General features: G+C 37.4%; 1 protein-coding gene across 6 annotated transcripts in view; it reads left to right on the forward strand.

Moving 5' to 3' along the window:
• MARCHF8 (membrane associated ring-CH-type finger 8) overlaps window positions 1-19,890 on the forward strand; it is a 125,960-nt gene that overhangs the window by 6,460 nt on the left and 99,610 nt on the right. For 2 of the 6 annotated variants that reach the window (XM_045438062.1, XM_045438057.1), the window contains exon 2: window positions 16,142-16,203. The exons of the other annotated variants lie outside the window; for them this stretch is intronic. The gene's annotated coding sequence lies outside the window, so the exon portion shown is untranslated. The remainder of the gene's footprint in view (window positions 1-16,141; window positions 16,204-19,890) is intronic. 6 annotated transcript variants of the gene reach the window in all.

Below are 19,890 nucleotides of genomic sequence, written 5' to 3' on the forward strand. Positions count from 1 at the left end.
TGTTTTCGTTTTGTTGATTGTTTCCTTCGCTGTGCAGAAGCTTTTTATCTTGATGAAGTGCCAATAGTTCATTTTTGCTTTTGTTTCCCTTGCCTTCAGACATGTCTAGTAAGAAGTTGCTCCGCTACCCAGCAGTTTTGACTGCAGCCTCACGCAAACCATGAGCTAAGCTGTCTAAATTCCTGACCCATACTAATTGTTAGATAGTAAATGTTTATGTTTTAAATGAGTTTTGGGGTACTTTGTTTTGTGCACAATAAATAATACGTGGGCAGTGATTTTGCATTATGTGTTGCCTTTCATTTTGGTGTTGTGGAAAGCTGTGATGGTTAAATTAATAAACCATATTGGACTCTTTTTTATCATCATTTTGTTAACCACAACTTGTGTCTAAGAGTAATTAGTACATTTCTTTAAAAAATTAAATTTTTTTTAATGTTTATTATTTTTGAGAGACAGAGAGAGACAGAGAGAGATAGAGAGCAAGCAGGGGAGGGGCAGACAGAGAGGGAGACACAGAATCCGAAGCAGGCTCCAGGTTCTGAGCTGTCAGCACAGAGCCCGACGCAGGGCTCGAACTCACAGACTGCAAAATCATGACCTGAGCTGAAGTCACTTAACCGACTGAGCCACCCAGGCGCCCCAAGGGTAATACATTTCTTGAGATATCCCCTAAATTATTGGGGGGGGAGGAATTTATGCTTAGAATAGTTTAAATTTGTTTTATTATAGTGTTCTTGTTTTATTATAATTCCCAAACTTTGTAATCCTATGTGATAAATTAAGAATCTTTATCAACTAGGACAGGGCACTTCCAAACCATATATCAGTACAGAGTATTTCTCATATTGTCATGATCCTCTGGTAACCATTTTATAAAAATTATGGATGGTATTAATATATTTTAGGCAGATTTGTTTTTATTATTTATGGCTTTAGAAAAGCACTCAAAAAATAGTTATTGAGGCAAACTTGAGTTCCCTAGAAGCAGCCTCAGTTTACTGAAACCATATGAAAGGAGGTTGAAGAAGACTTTTTTTCTTTTCCTTTGAATATTTCTGAATTTCAGTTGAAGAAAGATTGTTTGACTGTATGGGTAAGGAATTCACAGTGGGTTTTGAAATTTTATTATATTTTATTTTATTTTATTTTATTTTATTTTATTTTATTTATGCTTATTTGTTTTTCGAGAGAGAGAGAGCATGTGCAGTGCAGGGGCAGAGAGAGGGAGAAAGAGAGAGAGAGAATCTCAAGCAGTCTCTGCACTGTAAGCACCAAGCCTGATATGGGGCTCAAACTCACAAACTGTGAGATCATGACCTGAGCTGAAACCAAGAGTTGGACCCTTAACCAACTGATCCACCCAGACACCCCTAAAATTTGATTTTTAAAAATAATTACATGTATAAAAAAATTTTAAGGATTCGCTGCTTTTTATTTTTCTTACTTTTTTAAAAAATATAAAAGATGTATATTTATTAATATACAAGTATATCTGAAATATTATACAAAGAAAACAGACCACAGAATTTTTCCCTCAAAAGTTTTATAGTTTTAGCTCTTATAGTAGGTCTATGATCTATTTTTAGGGGTTAAAGGGTATGTGGTATGAGATAGGGGTCTAGGTTTATTACTTTTCTTTATGAATTCACAGCTGTTTTAGTATCATTTATTGAAAAGATTATCCTTTCCCTATTGAATTTCTTGTCCTTTCTCCAGCCTTTGCCCATTGAATTATCTTGCCATTTTTTGTTGGAAATCAACTGATGGTATATGTGTGAATCTACTTTTGGACTCACTCTTCTGTTGATTTGTAGATCTGTCCTTATGTCAATACTGTACTGCTTTTCTTACTGTGGCTGTGTGTTTTGAAATTGGTTAGTATAAATCCTTTACCTTTGTTTTTTATTTTCAAAGATCTGTTTCAAAGGATTATTTTTAGTTTTGTAGTGTACATGTCCTATACATATTTTGTCAAATTTTTATCTTAATATTTTGTTTTTGATATTATAAATGAGATTAAAATTATTTTCCACTTGTTTATTGCCAATATGTAGAAATACAGTTGGTTTTGTATATTACCTTTATATCTGTAGACTTTCTAAATTCACTTACTACTTCTAGTAGTCTTTTGGTTACTTTTTAAATAATTTTCTACAACTTTTCTTTCTACAACTTTTCTTTCTACAACTATTTCTTTCTCCCTGCCTGCTTGCCTTCTTTTTTTCCTTAATTTCTTTCTTTGGCCCATTACACTGTCTAGAATCTCAAATCCAACATTATGATAGAAGTGGTAAGGACATTCATGTTGTGGTGCTAGTCTGATGAAGAAAGCCTTCAGTCATATGAATGATACGAAAAGCATTCATGATAAAAATTTTTGAATGTTAAATTAGACTTAAGAAAAATTAAAAGCTTCTTCACTTTAAAAAACACTGCTAGGAAAAATACAAGATCTGCTACAGAATGGGAGCAAATATTTGCAATTCATATGTCCGACAAATTATCCAGTGTGTATAAAGAACCTCTACGAATCATTAATAAGAAGGCAGACAACTCAAATTATAAAATTGATAAAAGATTTGGACAGACACTTCACAAAAGCCGATATTTGAATTTACAATAGGCACGTTTTAAAATTCTCAGTATATTTAGGGAGGTGCAAATCAAAATTATAAACAACTCTTTGCCTACAATAATGCTTAAAATTGAAGACATTGATGATATCAAGGCTTGGTGAAGATGTAGAGCAACCAGAACTTACATAAATTGTTAGGAGTGGGGCGCCTGGGTGGCGCAGTCGGTTAAGCGTCCGACTTCAGCCAGGTCACGATCTCGCGGTCCGTGAGTTCGAGCCCCCGTCGGGCTCTGGGCTGATGGCTCAGAGCCTGGAGCCTGTTTCCGATTCTGTGTCTCCCTCTCTCTCTGCCCCTCCCCCGTTCATGCTCTCTCTCTCTCTGTCCCAAAAATAAATAAACGTTGAAAAAAAAATTAAAAAAAAAATTGTTAGGAGTGTATCGTGATATAGGCACTTTGGAAGACAGTGTCACAGTTTCCTGTTAAACGTACACTTGTGGGATAACCCGGAATTCCACCCCCGGTTATAAAATAAAAGGTTATGTCACAAATGGTGTAATGACAATGTTTAGATTTCAAAGCTGGAAATTATTCCAAATGTCTGTCAACCATTAGACAATGGAACACTATTCCACAGTAAGAATGGAAATACTGATAATATCACGGCATGAAATTGGAAAACATTTTGCTGAGCAAAAGAAGCCAGGCACGAAAGAGTACATACTGGAGAATTTCATTCATCTTAGAACCAGCAAAATTAATGTATAATAAAGGAGATTAGTGATTGCCTTGGGTCAGAGTGGGAAGAACTGCAGAGGAGAAAGGGGATTTTTTTGCAGTGATAGAAATATTCTCTCTGAATTTTAAGTGGTTTGTGGTTACACTAAATTCGTCACAACTTTTCTAGCATTACATTTAAAACGGGTGTATTTTAGGTAAGTTGTGGCTCAATACAGTTGACTTAAAAAAGCAAGGGTGTAAAGAGCATGTATAGAATAAGCATTTATGTGTTGTATACAGTAATTTTATGTATAATTTTTAAATGTATGTGTACACACATGCATAAGAAGTGTCTAGAAGGATGTTCAGCAAATTGTTACTGATTATGTCTACATGGTGGGATTTTAAGAGATATTGAAAATATGATTGGACTTTCTTATATTTGAATAATTTTTTTTTCAATGAACATGTTTTGACAAAAGCAAAAGTGTGTTTTGGTTATCTGGAATTTCTATTCTTAGATGTTTTCATCTTTTAAATATTGAATAACAATTATAATAATTATGAAACATGTTTAAAACTTAAATACTATTAGTTTGTAATCACCACCAGTTAGGAACAAAATCTTACATTATCTTTGGTGCCCCCTGGTCCCCTTCTCATCCTATCTTTTTACCTCCCCACAGACATAACTGCTACCCTGAACTTGTTTTTATTGTTTCATTTTTTTAATAGTTTTATCACATTTGCATTTCTGTGCTGTGTTGTTTCCGTCTTGGTACCGTTGAATGTAATAACTAGAATCATACTGTGTGTACACTTTCATCACTTGCTTTTTCATCCCACATAGTGAGACTTGAGACTCACCCATATTTCTGTATGTGGCTGTAGTTCACTGATGTCATTAATGTATTGCATTACATTATATGAATATTCCATAATTTGATCTTTGTACTCTTGGTGAATGGGTTGTCATTTTTTTTCTGTAATGAGCATTGTTTATGCTAATGTTTTTTTAAGTTTACTTATTTTAATAATCTCTACACCCAATGTGGGTCTCGAACTCACACCCCCGAGATCAAGAGTCACATGCTCTTCGGACTGAGCCAGCCAGGTGCCCTGGTTATGTGAACATTGTGTGCATGTCTTTTGGTGCACAAAGGCAGGACTTTCTCTGTATAGTTGGAGGTATAGATTTTAATTAGTGGACTAATGCATTTCTTTAACTTTTGTAGAAGTACTTGTTTTCTATTGCTGTGTAAGAAATTACCACAAACTTAGAATCTTAAACAACACAAATTTATTATCTTGTAGTTCTGTAGATGAGAAGTGTGGTAGGCTCCCTGGGTTACCTGCTCTGGATCTTACAAGGCTGAAATCAAGTTGGGCACATATATTCATAATTCATTCAACTCTTTCTCTGTTAGTGGATATTTAGTGTGTTCTGATTTTTCTTTTTAAAAAATTTTAAAAAATATTGTTTAAAAATGTTTTGTATTTGAGAGAGAGAGAGAGAGAGAGAGCGTGCACACACACATATGAATGGGGAGGGGCAGAGAGAGAGGGAGAGAGAATCCCAAGCAGGCTGTGCTGTCAGTGCAGAGCCCTACAAGGAGCTCAGTCTCACACACCATGAGACCATGGCCTGAGCTGAAATCAGGAGTCAGAAGCCTAACTGATTGAGCCACCTAGACGCCCCTGATTTTTCTCTTTTATAACAGTGTTGAAGTGACTGTTTTTGTATGTATGTCTTTGAACATTCATGGGAAGTATTAGTGTGGTATAGAGTCCTAAAAGTGGAATTGTCTGGTCAATGAGATTTAAATTGTATAGTGGCGGTTGTTGCCCCAATTTTTATTTCAGCCTACACTTCCCCTAATAATGTGTAGGTACCCTTTTTTCCATGCCCTTGCCTGTATTGTCTGTTACCAATTCTCTATATTTTTCTGTATTTTATTTTTATTTAAAAAAATTTTTTAATGTTTTTTTTATTTTTTTATTTTTGAGAGAGACAAAGTGCGAGTGGGGGAGGGACAGAGAGAGAGGGAGACACAGAATCTGAAATATGCTCCAGGCTCTGAGCTGTCAGCACAGAGCTTGATGCGGGGCTCTAACTCATGAGCTGTGAGATCATGACCTGAGCTGAAGTTGGACCCTCAACTGATTGAGCCGCCTAGGTGCGCCTGTATTTTTCTGTATTTTAAAATTGACGTTTAAGTTTTCATCAAAATACTTAGATATTGTTTAAAAATAGTGAACACAGAGGGCTTATATTGAAAAACAGGTGTTTTCTTTTTTATAATTTTTTTTTCATATAAGTTTGTTTATTTGCTTTGAGAGTAAGCACAAGCGGGGGAGGAGCAGAGAGAAGGAGAGACAGAATCCCAAGCAGGCTCTGCGCCATCAGTGCACAGTCCCATGCGGGGCTCAAACTCACAAACTGTGAGATCATGACCTGAGCCAAGATCAAGAGTCCAACACTTAACTGACTGAGCCACCCAGGCGGCCCAGCAATTCTGTTTTCTTATTTCTATGGTAGTTATCTTCATAGTTCTAAACTTAATGCTTATACACATTATTGATTTATCAGTTTTAGATTATGCATTGCTTTCTTGTTATTTGGATTTGGGCATCTTAAACTCCTCACTTACCTTTTCTGCATTCCAACTATGGCTATATCCCTATTTTTATTGAAATCAGTAGTCAGTGACCACTCTGTTCTATAGAGCCAAGTAGTAGTCTGTGATTGCTTTTTCTTTCTTATGTATCTTTTTAAAGTTACCTCATTTTTCAGTGGCATAACTTTTCATATACACATTCTTTTTATCATGTTCTCTCATATTATCCATATTTTTTCAGTCTCTATAATTTTCTGGAGGTCTTTCCTCCTAGAGCCTTCCATCAGCCTGCTTTAATGTGGACTGGAATTCTCTAGGTCAGTCACTGTGTGGGAAACCTTTTTCCAGACCAGTTTCTCCAGAGAATCATCTTTCTCTCATTGTGTATTGATCTTGGTAATTTAAGCCCTTGCTCCTCAAAATTTAGTTCATAAACCAGCAATGTTGGTATCATCTTAGAGCTTATTAGAAATGTAGAATCTCAGGCTGCATCCCAGATCTACAGCATGAGAATAAGATGATTTGTATGCACCCCAAATTTTGAAACCCCTGGGCTGTGCTATACTGTGGTAACAGTTACAGTAGGAACAACAAAGATGGCGGTTGAAGAGAGAACTGGATGAAGGATCTTAATGAATGTTTTTAAGGGCCTAGAAGTGGAAAATGTTACTGTCCTCTTATTAGGAATCAGTCACATGGCCTCTCATAATTGCAAAAGAGACTGGAAAATGTAGTCTCCCATTTGCCCAGAAACAGGAAATGATGTAGTAGGTAAATTGCCTTGAGTCTGTTTCAGTTAGTCATTCTGGTCTCCAAACTGTTTCATTCTTTTTCCCACACCCAGAGCACACTAATCCCCTATCCAACCAGCCATTGCCTTCAGTTCAAAGTACAGGATCTCTAAGTGATGCCTGGCCAGCTGTCAGGTCCACATCAGCCTTTCTTAGTCAAGTGAACTAAGAAGACACACCTTCTCCTCAACCCTCAAAAAGTATTACAGTAAGAACACAACATGACTTGTAAACTGTCCTATTTGGAAGGTGAAGCATAGAGGGACAGTAGTCACTCTTCTGTAACAGTTTTGTTTTTTTTTCTTAATGTTTATTTCTGAGCAGAGAGGGAGAGCGCACATGCGAGCAGGGCAGAGAGAGAGAGGGAGACAAAGAATTGGAAGCGGGCTCCAGGCTCTGAGTTGTCAGCACAGAGCCTGATGCGGGGCCCAAACTCACGAATGAACTGTGAGATCATGACCTGAGCCGAAGTCGGACACTTAATGGACTGAGCCACCCAGGTGCTCCTGTAACAGTTCTTTAATCTTTATGGGCAGATATAATAAAGGAAGGCTCCCATCCTTGGAAGGAAAGGATGTTTCTTATTAGATTCTGATTTTGTTCCATGGGAGAAACTCTTCACCTTCCTTTTTCTTCATGGCCCCAGGGATCAACCTTTAGGAAGTTCTTCTTTTCCATGATCTTATTTGGCCTCATCACACATCCAGAATTGATGCTTGGCGTGCAGTCTCCTTGGGTATTGTGAAGTTGATCTTTTTATAGAAGGTTAGACTCCCAGAAATTGCTTTTAGGTCTTGAACAGTCAGAGACCTTCTAAATGTGGGCTTGTAGTTTCTCTGCCAGTGTATTTCCCTCGGAAACGTAAATTTTTAAAAAAACATTTATTTATTTTTGAGAGAGAGAGTGAGACAGAGTGTGAGCGGGGGGGGGGGGGGCAGAGAGAGGGAGACACAGAATTGGAAGCAGGCTCCAGGCTCTGAGCTGTCAGCACAGAGCCTGACACAGGGCTCAAAACTCACGGAGCGCGAGATGATGACCTGAGCTGAAGTCAGACGCCCAACCGACTGAGCCACCCAGGCACCCCTGTTTCCCTCAGAAACTTAGACTCGTTATCCATTTGCTTCCAGTCAATTCAGAGTACAAATAACCAAATTTATTTTTGAGAGATACTTTATTGCTTACCCGCCTCTATACCTCTATCTTGTTTCAGTGGAAGCCATCTGTAATGTCACACTATAATCTGATCTTCTCTGAGTTTCTTTCTTTCTTGTAATACCTTTTGCTAGAAATAGCCACTAGGAACCAGTACACACTGTAGTTTTCAATTTGCAGATTTTTGCCCCATAGAGCTTAAAGTTCATCAGGCGTGTGGTTTGCCTTCTGAGTTACAGCCAGTCAGCAGAGTTCCTAAATATTTTACATTGCATAAAGTGGATCATCATCTTTTCATTCTATAGTATGAAGTTCCTCATTGCCTGCAAAGTGATGACTAAGTAAATACAAGTTATTTAGGTTTGTGTTAATGACAGCACCCTACTTCCGGTAGCAGTTTCTGGTTGAGGATGTGTCCAGTGGACCAGTTGTTTTATTTACAGACTTTTTTTTGGCCTGTTGCTTGCTCCCACTCATAACATGAAGTGTGAGCCCCTTGATGTTTTATAGGCAAATTACTTCATTTTGTGTCTTTATCCATCATTGCATGTATTTTACATTGTGGCTTTCTCCACCTTGCTAAGTTATTAATATTTCCATATTTTCTGTCTTCAAAAACATGTTAAAATCTCTCATTTGCAGACTTATTTAAAATATCTTTTTTTCTTTAAATTAAAATTTTCATTTTGAGGTAACTAGGTGTATATGCAGTTGTAAGGGATCCTGTCTAACCTTTATTTAGTTTCCCCCAGAATTAACATCTGGTAAAGTTAACAGTACACCATCAGGAGCAGGACATTGACATTGTTACAGTCAAGATGCAGAATATTTCCATTTCCACAGGGATCCCTCATGTTGCCCTTTTTATAGTTATACTCACTTCTTCCCACTCTCACTGCTTTCTTAACCCCTGGCAACCATTAATATGTTCTCCCATTGCAGTAATTTGTCTTTCTTAAGAATGTTATATAAATGAAATTATGACCTTTTTGAATTGGCATTCTCTGGAGATTCATCCTGATTGTTGCATGTCCAAATAGTTCCTTTTTATTCCTTTTTTATTGCTGAGTAGTATTCTGTGGTATGTACCATAGATGTACCATAATTTGGTACATCTTCTTGTACCGTAATTTGTTTGATCATTTACCTACTAAAGGACATCTGGTTGAATAAAGCTAATTCAGGCATTTGTGTGCAGGTTTTTGCATGACCAAATTACTTCATTTCTCTGGGATAAATGTCCTGGGGTACAATTGATGGGTTGTATGATAATCACAAGTTTAGTTTGTTTTTTTTTAACTTTATTTATTTATTTTGACAGAGAGAGAGAGAGAGAGAGCAAACGCACATGCACATGGGAGGGGCAGAGAGAGCGGGAGAAAGAAGAATCCCAAGCAGGTGCCACACTGCCAGCACAGAGCCTGATGCAGGGCCCAAACCCATGAACCATGAGATCATGACCTGAGCTGAAACCAAAAGCCAGACACTCAACTGACCGAGCCATCCAGGCGCCCCCACACATTTAGGTTTTTTTGTTTGTTTGGTTTTTGTTTGTTTGTTTTTAATGTTCATTTTTTGAGGGGGGGGAGAGAGAGAGACAGAGTGCAAGTGGGGGAGGGGCAGAGAGAGAGGGAGACACAGAATCTGAAGCAGGCTCCAGGCTCTGAGCTATCGGCACAGACCCCGATGCGGGGCTTGAACTCACGAATGGTGAGATCATGACCTGGCCGAAGTTGGATGCTTAACCAACTGAGCCACCCAGGCGCTCCACCCCCTGCACTTAGTTTTTAAAGAAATTTTCAAAGTGTTTCCAGAGTGGATGTATCATTTTATATTCCTCCCAGTAATATAAGGGTGGTCCAGTTTCTTCTTAGCCTTGCCTATATTTGGGTGTTGGAACCATTTTTTATTTTATTTTATACCTATTATAGGTATGTGGTGATGTCTCATGGTGATTTTAATTTGCATTTCCCTAATGGCTAATGAGGTTGAATATCTTTTCATATGCTCTTTGCTACCATATATCCTCTCAGTGAAAGTCTTTTCATGTGTTTTGCCTTTTTGTTTTATTTGTTTTTAATTTATATCCAAGTTAGTTAGCATATAGTGTAATAATGATTTCAGGAATAGATCCCAGTGATTCATCCCCTATGAATCATCCCCAGTGCTCATCCCAACAAGTGTCTTCCTTAATGTCCCTTACCCGTTTAGCCCATCCCCCCTCCCACAGCCCCTCCAGCAACCCTCAGTTTGTTCTCTATATTTAAGAGTCTCTTAAATGTTTTGTCTCCCTCCCTGTTTTTATATTATTTTTGCTTCTCTTCCCTTATGTTTATCTGTTTTGTGTCTTAAATTCCACATATGAGTGAAGTCATATGATATTTGTCTTTCTCTGACTAATTTTGCTTAGCATAATACTCTCTAGTTCCATCCACGTTGTTGCAAATTGGTTTTGCTTTTTTTCTAATTGGATTTTTTAAATTGAGTTTGACAGTTGCTTATATATTCTGGATACTAGTTCTTTGTCAGATATGTGCTTTGTAAATATTTTCTTCCAGTCTGTAGTTTTTCCTTTCACGCTTTGCAGAGCAAAAGTTTTTACATTTATGCAATCCAGTTAGTAAATTTTTCTACTTGGGGATCATGACTTTAGTGTCAGGTTTAAGATCTCTTTGCCTAATCCTAAATCCTAGAGATTTTCTTCTATGCTTTTTTTTCCTCCCTAAAAGTTTTATAGTTTTATGTTATACATGTACATCCATAAACTATTGAGTTAATAATTGTATAATGTGTGAAACTTAGGTCGAGGTTTATTATTTTTTTCCTGTTGCTCTGGTACTATTTGTTGAAAAGCTGCCTTTCCTCCATTGAACTGCTTTATCAAAAATCATTTGGGCATATTTGTGTGGGTGTGTTTATGCGTTCTTTCTCCTGTACCATTGATCTGTATGTCTGTTCCTCTGCCAATAGCACATGGTCTTGATTATGGTAACTCTGTGATTAAAGTCTTGAAATCAGTAGACTGGTTTCTCCCATTCTGTTTTTTTCTTTCAAAAGTGTTTTGGCTATTGTAAATCTTTTGTTTTTCCATATACATTTAAAAATAATCTTGTCTATATATACTAAAAATCTTGGTGAGATTTTGATAGGAATTTTGTAAAACTTGTTTATTAACTAGGGAAGAGTAGACATCTTCACTCTGTTGAGTTCTAGTCCATGTATTCAGTATGTGTCTTTATTAATTATCTAATTTCTTTTATCAGCATTTTATCCTTTTCAGCATAAAAGATCTTTGTTTTACACCTAAGTATGCATTTTTTTATGATTATAAATGTTGTTTTATTTTTAATTTGTGTCTTTGTTTTCATTTCTAGTATGTACAAATAATTTTAGTAATGTTTATCTTATATCCCGCAATATTGCTGAACTTGCTTACTATGGGACTTTTTTGGTAGATTCCTTGGGATTTTTTATATAGACAATCAGGCCAACTGCAGTAGGTACAGTTTTAGTTCTTACTTTCCAGTCTGCATGCTTTTTATTTCATTTTCTTGCCTTATTGCAGTGGTTAGAACTACCAGCACCATGTGAAACAAGAGTTGCCTTTTCCCCAGTCTTATGGGGAAATCAGTTGGTCTGTTATCATTAAATGTCATTTTAGGTATAGGTTTTTTTTAATGTTTTGGTTTTTGGGGTTTTTTTTGGTTTTGGTTTTGGTAGATGCTTTTTATCAAATTAAGGAAATTTTTTACTTATTTTCCTGAGAGTTTTTATCATGAACAGGTGTTGAATTTTGTCAGATGTTTTTTCTGCATTCATCGATATGATCATGTGATTTTATTCATTAGCCTCTTTTAAAAAAAATTTTTTTTTTAATGTTTATTTCTGAGGCAGAGAGAGACAGAGCATGAGTGGGGGAGGGTCAGAGAGAGGGAGACACAGAATCAGAAGCAGGCTTCAGGCTCTGAGGTGGCAGCACAGAGCCCGACGCAGGGCTCGAACTCATAAACCATGAGATCATGGCCTGAGCCAAAGTCGGTCGCTCAACTGACTGAGCCACCCAGGCTCCCCAAGCCTCTTAATGTTGTATATCAACATTATAGATTTCAAAAATTTAGCAAATCTTATATCCTTGGAATAAACTTCATTTGGTCATGGCTTATAATTCTTTTTATATTTGCTGAACTCTATTTGTCAGTACTTTGTTAAAGTTCTCTTTCTTTTCTGTTTAGAGAACATCATGTAGCCATTCCATTCTTTTAGAGTACATGTGCTAGTGACACATTTTCATAGTTTCATTTCAGGATGTCTTGATTTTCCTTTTCTCTCTGAAGGATATTTTTGTTGGATATAGGGTTATAAGGTGATAGTTCTTTTCTTTCAGCCCTTGAAAAGGTGTTGTGTCTCTTTCTGGCCTCTGTGGTTTCTGATGAAAAATTTGCTATCATTTAAATGATTTTTCCCTTGTAGGAAAAATCTCTCACTGCGTTCTCACTGCTCTCTCACTGTTTTCAAAATGTTTTCTCTTTTTGTAGTGTTCAAAAATTTGACTATGACATATCTTGGTGAGGAGTTCTTTAGGATTATCTTGTTTAGAGTTTGCTCAGAATCTTGAGTCTATAAGTATATACATCTGTGAAATTTGGGAATGAATTTTCAGCCATTATTTCAAGTGCTTTTTCAGCCTGGCACTCTGTGATGACATGATTATTAGCTTTTTAGTAACAGTCCTACAGGTACCTGAAACTCTATTCATTTTTCTTTTTCAGTCAGCTTTTTCTCTGTCATTCAGATTGGGTAGTTTCTATTGTTCTGTCTTCTGGTTCACTGACTTTTCTCTGTCCCCACCATTCTGATCTTGAGTCCATCTATTGATTTTTGTATTTTGGTAATTATATTTTTCAGTTCTGAAATTGCCTTTTGGTTTTTCATTATATTCTATATTTCTTTGCTGAGACTTTGTTTTTTTTTTTTTTTACCGAGGCATAGCAATGGTGGGGATGAAAGTCCCAGCTAGTTAACTTGGCTTTTTCTAATACCATCCTGATGGGGATACTGGGATGCTTTGTTACATCTTGGTGGGAGTGGAAATCTAGTCTACCTTCTGTCTTTGCTGGACTGGGTAGGAGTGTAGCTGCAGTTTTTTTCTGTGGTGTTTGGCTGGAGTAATAGGTCTAAAAGTTTTATTGTCTTAAAGTTTTTTTGTTTTTGTTTTTTTTTTATCTTTCTGGACTTACCCTTTTCTGGTTGTTGGATTCGAAAGAGCTGGCTTTTCTTGGGGCTTTATTTTGGTCTGTACCCCTTGGTGTTTCTGAATTGCCAAATCTTCAGCTGTAAGTTTGGGTTGTGTGAAGCAAAAAGAAAACCCAGGAAACCCAACACTATGTTGTTCCTTGAATCTTGAGGTTCCTATCTGGTTTATCTTCTTCTCTGCCTTTCAGCATCTTATATTTGTTTTATATTATAATGTCCAGGGTTTTTAGTTGTATATAGTGGGGACAGGTAGGGAAAAGAATATTTATTCTATCTTCCCAGAAATGTAAGCTTCTTTTTTAAAAGTTGCATCACTGTCATTTTAATAGAGTCTTGATGGAAGAGGAGCTAATCTTAAATATTTAATCCATATTTTTATTACTTATTTATGTTTTATTACATTAGTATGAATTAGGCAGATGTAATATTTTATTTGCCTAGTGCTTGTTTTGTTTATGGCACACAATCTTAATTTGGGAGAGTCTTTGAGAAATGGTTGAGAGCATGGAACTCTGCTTGCCTAAGGTTTCTCAAGAAGCTCCATTCTGTAAATGGACTGCTTCTGTGTTACCCAAGAAAGATTAGATTGCTTTTAGGTGAATCTCTTCAAGGTAGTTGATGTAGATGATGATACTTTAATACCATAACCTGATTTTTAAGTTAAAATGACATTTTAGGGGCGCCTGGGTGGCTCAGTTGGTTAAGCATCCGACTTTGGCTCAGGTCATGTTCTCACGGCTCGTGGGTTCGAGCCCCGCGTTGGTCTCTGTGCTGACAGCTCAGAGCCTGGAGCTCATGCTCTGTCTCTCTCTCTCAAAAATAAATAAATGTTACAGAGCGTGAGTGGAGGAGGGGCAGAGAGAGACACACACAGAATCCAAAGCAGGCTCCAGGCTCTCAGCTGTCAGCACAGAGACCAACGCGGGGCTCGAACCCACGAGCCGTGAGAACATGACCTGAGCCAAAGTCGGATGCTTAACCAACTGAGCCACCCACGCACCCCAAACATTACAAAAATTAAAAAAAAATAAAATGACATGCCAGGAATACTGGCATAATATATCGTTTAAATTTATAGCTTATCAATTATAATCCTTATGCTGTAATCCTTTACATTTATCATGAATTTTTAAAGAATAATTTTAATATGTTCTTAGGAAGGATAACTTTTATATTAAGTTCTATCAAAGCATTAAAATTTTAAAGAATTACTGGAAGTCTTAAGTTTATTAATTCAGATGAGGTAATGTTAGAGATGTTCTCGTACTTAGGTAGCATAGTTAAGAATATGGGCCCTGGAGCCAGCTGCAGTGCTTACTGTATGACCTTGGCCTGGGTTTTCCATGCATCTAGTGGGGATGATAACAGTTATACTATTTCATAGGGTGTTTGTGACAATGTGAGGTGTGAAGTTTTTTTTTTAACTTGTTAAAACTGAAAGTTATTTTTTTTTATCATAAAACTTTAAAGAAATTATGTCAATTCTGTTACTTAACACAGCATATTTTGCAACTTTGTATAGTTCTGAGAGCATTAGGCATAAGAGTTAGGAAACCTGAGTTCCACTCCCGACTTTCTTTAAATAACTGCCTGACCTCTGGCAAGCAAGCAACCTTGCTTTTTCTCTGCCTTACTTTATTCATTTATAAAAGGGGGTTTGGGTTTGAACTGGTTGATCTCTAAGATTGCTTCTAACTCTTCTATTTTGTTTGTTTGTTTTTTGTCTCTCACTAAATCGTAATCAAGCTAGCTATAACACAGTTCATGAGGAGAGCACATTTTTTAGCCTGGAGAAGAAAAGAAAAAGGCTTGGGATGGGGAGGGTATGATAATCTTACAGAAACAGTAAGGGCTGATGGATCAATAATTAGGTTTGTTTCACTGTTTCTAACCTAGGGCAAAACTGACACTTGTAGATGGAAGGGAAGAGCTCTTGACTCAGCATAATGGACACATTTCTAACAGATACTCCTGTCCAACTTTGAAATGGGCCACCTTAAGTCCTTCCTAACACTGAAAGGACAAAGGCCAAGTTCAGACCGGCAAATGATGCTTCAGAGTCAGGTCAAAGTGATTTATACCTCAGCCAGGGATAGTGCTGGATAACTTCTGGCCTCCCATGGGTGGAAATCGTGACATGGTAAAGTTGTTATAAAATAATCAAGAAAAGCCATATTGTAGTCTGGCAGAGTGGTCACAGACTTTAACTGAATTATAACAATGACATTCATATTCGAAATTCTTTTCTATCTGCATTTTTTTTTTCTTTTGGTAGAGTGTAGACCAAGTGTTATTTGTTCTCAGTTTTGAAAATGTCATTCCTAGGGCGCCTGGGTGGTTCAGTCAGTTGAGCATCCGACTTCGGCTCAGGTCATGATCTTCTGGTCTTTGAGTTCGAGCCCTGCGTCAAGCCTGGAGCCTGTTTCCGATTCTGTGTCTCCCCCTCTCTCTGCCCCTCCACCACTCGTGCTCTGTCTCTCTCAAAAACTAAATAAACATAAAAAAATTAAAAAAAAAAGTCATTCCTCCTAAGTCTTGTGTAGTTTTTTGATGATTCCTGTGGGAAGAGCAGAACTGTTGTTTTCTTTGTTTTGACCGATCTGTGAATGTTTGCCACTTTTTTTTAAGTGTATTTATTTATTTTGAGAGAGAGCAAGTTTGAGCGGGGGAGGGGCAGAGAGAAAGGGGGAGAGGAAGAATCCCAACTGCTAACAGAGAGAGAATTTGCCAACAGCACAGAGCCCTACGTGGGGCCTGATCCCATGAACTGTGAGATCATGACCTGAGCCAAAATCAAGAGTCAGACGTTTAACCCACTGAGCCACCCAGGCACCCCGCTATTTTCTTTCTTTCTTTCTTTTTTTTTTTTTTTTTCTTCTGAAGCTAAGCAAGGAACTTTGAGTTTGGGTTCTTAGATCTTGTTGAGATCTGCAGCTAAAGTTGTCATTGACTGTGTGAGTGCATTGCCAACTTCTCTAGAGAGGTTTACCAGTCTGGATGGGCAATTTTGATAGTATTATCTTCTTACAGTTTCTGCTGTGAAGTAGGCTTTGAAGAAATATACGTGGAGGAGCAAGCCCTTGGGGAAAAATGTATTCTTACTACGTTTTTAAAATTATGCTCTTTTTCCTATTTCCTAAGGTAGAATTTTGGTCACCGAAGGAACAGTTCTCTCACCCTGACTTAGCATCTTGTTGAGGAAGTTGTGTGTGTGTATGTACGTTACCTAACCTACCTCAGGTTTCCTTTACCCACTGAGTGCTGTTTTCCTTCTAAGTTGGGATTAGGCTGTACTAGTGGATAAATCAATTTACAGCAGGTGTCTCAGTGTTATTAGCACTAACGAGGTTTGGGGCTGCATACTTCTTTGTTGTGGGTGGCTGTCCTGTACATTATGGGATATTTAGCAGCATCCCTGCTTTCTTCTTACTAGATGCCAATAACACTACCACAGTTATGGCAATCAAAAATATCTCCAAAGTCCCCTGGGTGGCAGAATTGCTCAGGCTGAGAACCACTGACTTATGGATGCTTCTCAGCCAGCCCTCTGCCACAGCTGTGGTCATCCTACTCCCTTCTGGTTTCTCCATGTTGCTAGCCTTGCTCACGGCCTCCTCCCCTTGGCTGTGCTCTGCTCAGCTCAGCTAATTAGGTGGAAAGTTGCCAAGTGGAAGGTGGAGAATAGGGCAGAGGTAGTGGAGTCCATGGGGAATAGGTCAGAGTTGGAGTTAAGGTGTGGCCCTGGGTAGTGGCTGATCACTGCAACACACAGATGAGTGTGTTTTTTAGTGGCAGCTAATGATTAGACTTAACAACAAATGTTCTCTGACATGAAAGTGAGCTGAAGTGACACTGGTATCAGGCTCATCAGGTATGTGATGTCTTAATGCTATCTGAAGCCTGCCTTGGGAATCTGGGGTTTTGAAAGAAAGCTCCAGGGATGTTCTCTCTTTAATGTTTTTATTTGAAAGAAACAAAGGAGAGAAACTGCTTCTTGATGAACTTCCGTGTTCAATTTTAATTTCATTTTTGAGGTAAATTAAATAGCTAGAGTTAATAGTTTTTTGGGTTTTTTTTTACATAGCTGAGAGAATTTGTAAATAAGAAGCAGCAAATGTTTAATGAGTGCAATTAGGGATGGTGACATGTCTTTAAGAAAGGATGAGTGCTGAAAGAGCAAGGCAGGTAACCATGTAAGGAGCAGTAGCTCTGTCTTGGGTGGGGGCAGACAGTGAAGGGTGGGCAAGGAGAGTGCCCATAGATTAACTTGAGACTTGGAACAGGTGTTCACAGTCCTTGCTTATATATTCAGACAATTAGTGTTTGTTGTTAGTACTTTTATTCTGTGCTTTATGAATTTTTTTTTTTTTAACCTAGTCAGGGTCATCCTGAATGCCTGTTTTTATAAACTTATTCCCTCTTTAAAAAAAAAAAAGTTATTTATTTTGCATGTGAGCGGGGGAGGGGCAGAGAGAGAGGGACAGAAAGAATCTCAAGCTGGTTCCAGCTGTCAGTGCAAAGATTTGGGGCTCAATCCCGCCCACCGTAAAATCATAACCTGAGCCGAAATTCAGAGTTGGATGCTTAACTGACTGAGCCACCCAGACACCCTTTTATAAACTTTATTCTCTTAACATTCATTGCTCAACATTCCCCATTTTTGGGCGTCTGGGTGACTCAGTTGGTTAGGTGTCCATCTTTGGCTCAGGTCATGATCTCATGGTTTGTGAGTTTGAGCCCCACATTGGATTCTCTGCTCTCAGCTTAGCGCCTGCTTCAGAATCCTCTGTCCCCCTCTCTCTCTGTGCTCCTCCCCTGCTCACTTTCTCTCTCTCAAAAATGAATAAACATTAAAAAAAATATTTTTTAAAAAATTTCCATTGTTAATAACTTTTAATGACTGCATATTGCATTTATGGTTGTATCCTAATTACTTAGCCATTTTTCTGTTGTTGAACATATAGCTTGCTTCAAAGAATTTTGCTACTGTAAATATCCTTTGGTGTATATCTTTGGGCATACATTTTAAATCCACAGTTCAGATGATTTCTTCACGATAGTGTCATGAGCTAGAATCACTAGGTGAGATGGTGTGGATATTTTTAAGGCTGTTGATTTATATTACTGAACTGCTTTGCTTTACTGAAAGTTTTTTTTTTTTGAAAGGTTCTAATTAACACTCTCACTAGCAGGGTTTTGAGTGGCCATTTTAAGGCATCCTTGCCAACTATTTAAGAGATGGAAAACATCTTGTGTTTCTTTGCCTATTTAAATTGTTAGCAAAGTAGCGAAGTTGATGTTTTTTCTTTTTCCTTTAAAAGTTTATTAGTTTCTTTTGTAAATCAACGGTATGTATCCTTTCCCATTAGTCTTTTGTTACTTTTTTTATTCCTTTATGAAGTTTCTTTATATATTATAGGAAGTAACCTTTTCTGTCATATTTGTCAAAACATTTTTCAGTTTTTCAGTTATATCTTTTATGTTGTTACTTTTTTTATATGATTTTTAACTTACAGAAATATAAGAATACAAAGAATGACCACACATCTTTTATCAAGATTCCCCCATTGTTTGTATTTTATCCCATTAGCTTTATCATGTTCTCTCTATGCATATATAAATGCATGTTTTTCTGATTAATTTGAGTCTAATATGTATGTTTCTTAAGAATCACGGCATTCTCTTAAAAATTTTTTTTAATGTTTATTTATTTTTGAGAGGAGGGGGGGAAGGGGAAGAGAGAGAGGGAGACACAGAATCTGAATCAGGCTCCAGGCTCTGAGCTCTGAAAAGCACAGAGCCCGACATGGGGCTGGAACTCATGAACTGCGAGATCATGACCTGAGCTGAAGTCGGATGCTTAAGCCAACTGAGCCACTCAGGCGCCCCCCGCCCCAGGGCATTCTCTTATGTAACTACAGGAAAATATTAGTCAGGAAACTTAATAATTGGTACAGTATTGTTACCTAATTCACAGTTCATACTGCATTTTGAACAATTGTCTCTATAATGTCCTTTATTGTTCTTTTGTTTTCCCTGACCAGTATGCAATTCAAAATCACACTGGAGTCTTTTTTTTTTTTTTATCTGCATGCATCATTTTTATTGCCTTTGCCAAGAATTATGTGACCATATGCCAAAACTAACACAGCCATTTGGAATGGGTGGAGATTGCGAACTCTTGTCCTTACAGTGTGGACACATGCTGTCCCTGTTTAGATGATATAAAAATACCAAGTTGGTTTAGTCGATAAAGTGAACTGTGATGTAAATGATAGTTAATAAGTCAAACTGCCTGAACAAAATACTGTGAGATAGCTGAGTTATCGACATTGCTGGAATATGGGATGATAAATAGTGAGCTCATGTTTTTTTAGTCTCCTTTAATCTGGAGTATTTCAACCTGTCTTTGTCATTCTTGACATTGAATTTTTGAAAAGTACAAACCAGTTATTTTCTAGAGTGTCCCTCAATTTATGCTTATCTGAAGTTTCCTCATGATTAGATTCAGAGTATACATTTTAGACAGGGAAAACAAAAGAACAAAAAAAACTTTATTTTTCTCAGTGCATCATATTAGGAGCCACTTGATGATAGTTTCAGTATTGGTGAGAAAATTGAAAACTTGGTTTAGTTGCTGTCTGCTAGATTTTTCCACTGCCAGGATACACTTTTTCCCTTTGAGGTTAATAATTATTGACACTTTGTGAATACCATGTTCCTCATCAAGCTTTTACCCAAGCATCCAGTGATTTTCCAACTCCATACCTCCTTCTGTA

This window comes from Leopardus geoffroyi, chromosome D2 (genome assembly GCF_018350155.1).
Source record: "Leopardus geoffroyi isolate Oge1 chromosome D2, O.geoffroyi_Oge1_pat1.0, whole genome shotgun sequence".
Taxonomy (NCBI): Eukaryota; Metazoa; Chordata; class Mammalia; order Carnivora; family Felidae; genus Leopardus; species Leopardus geoffroyi.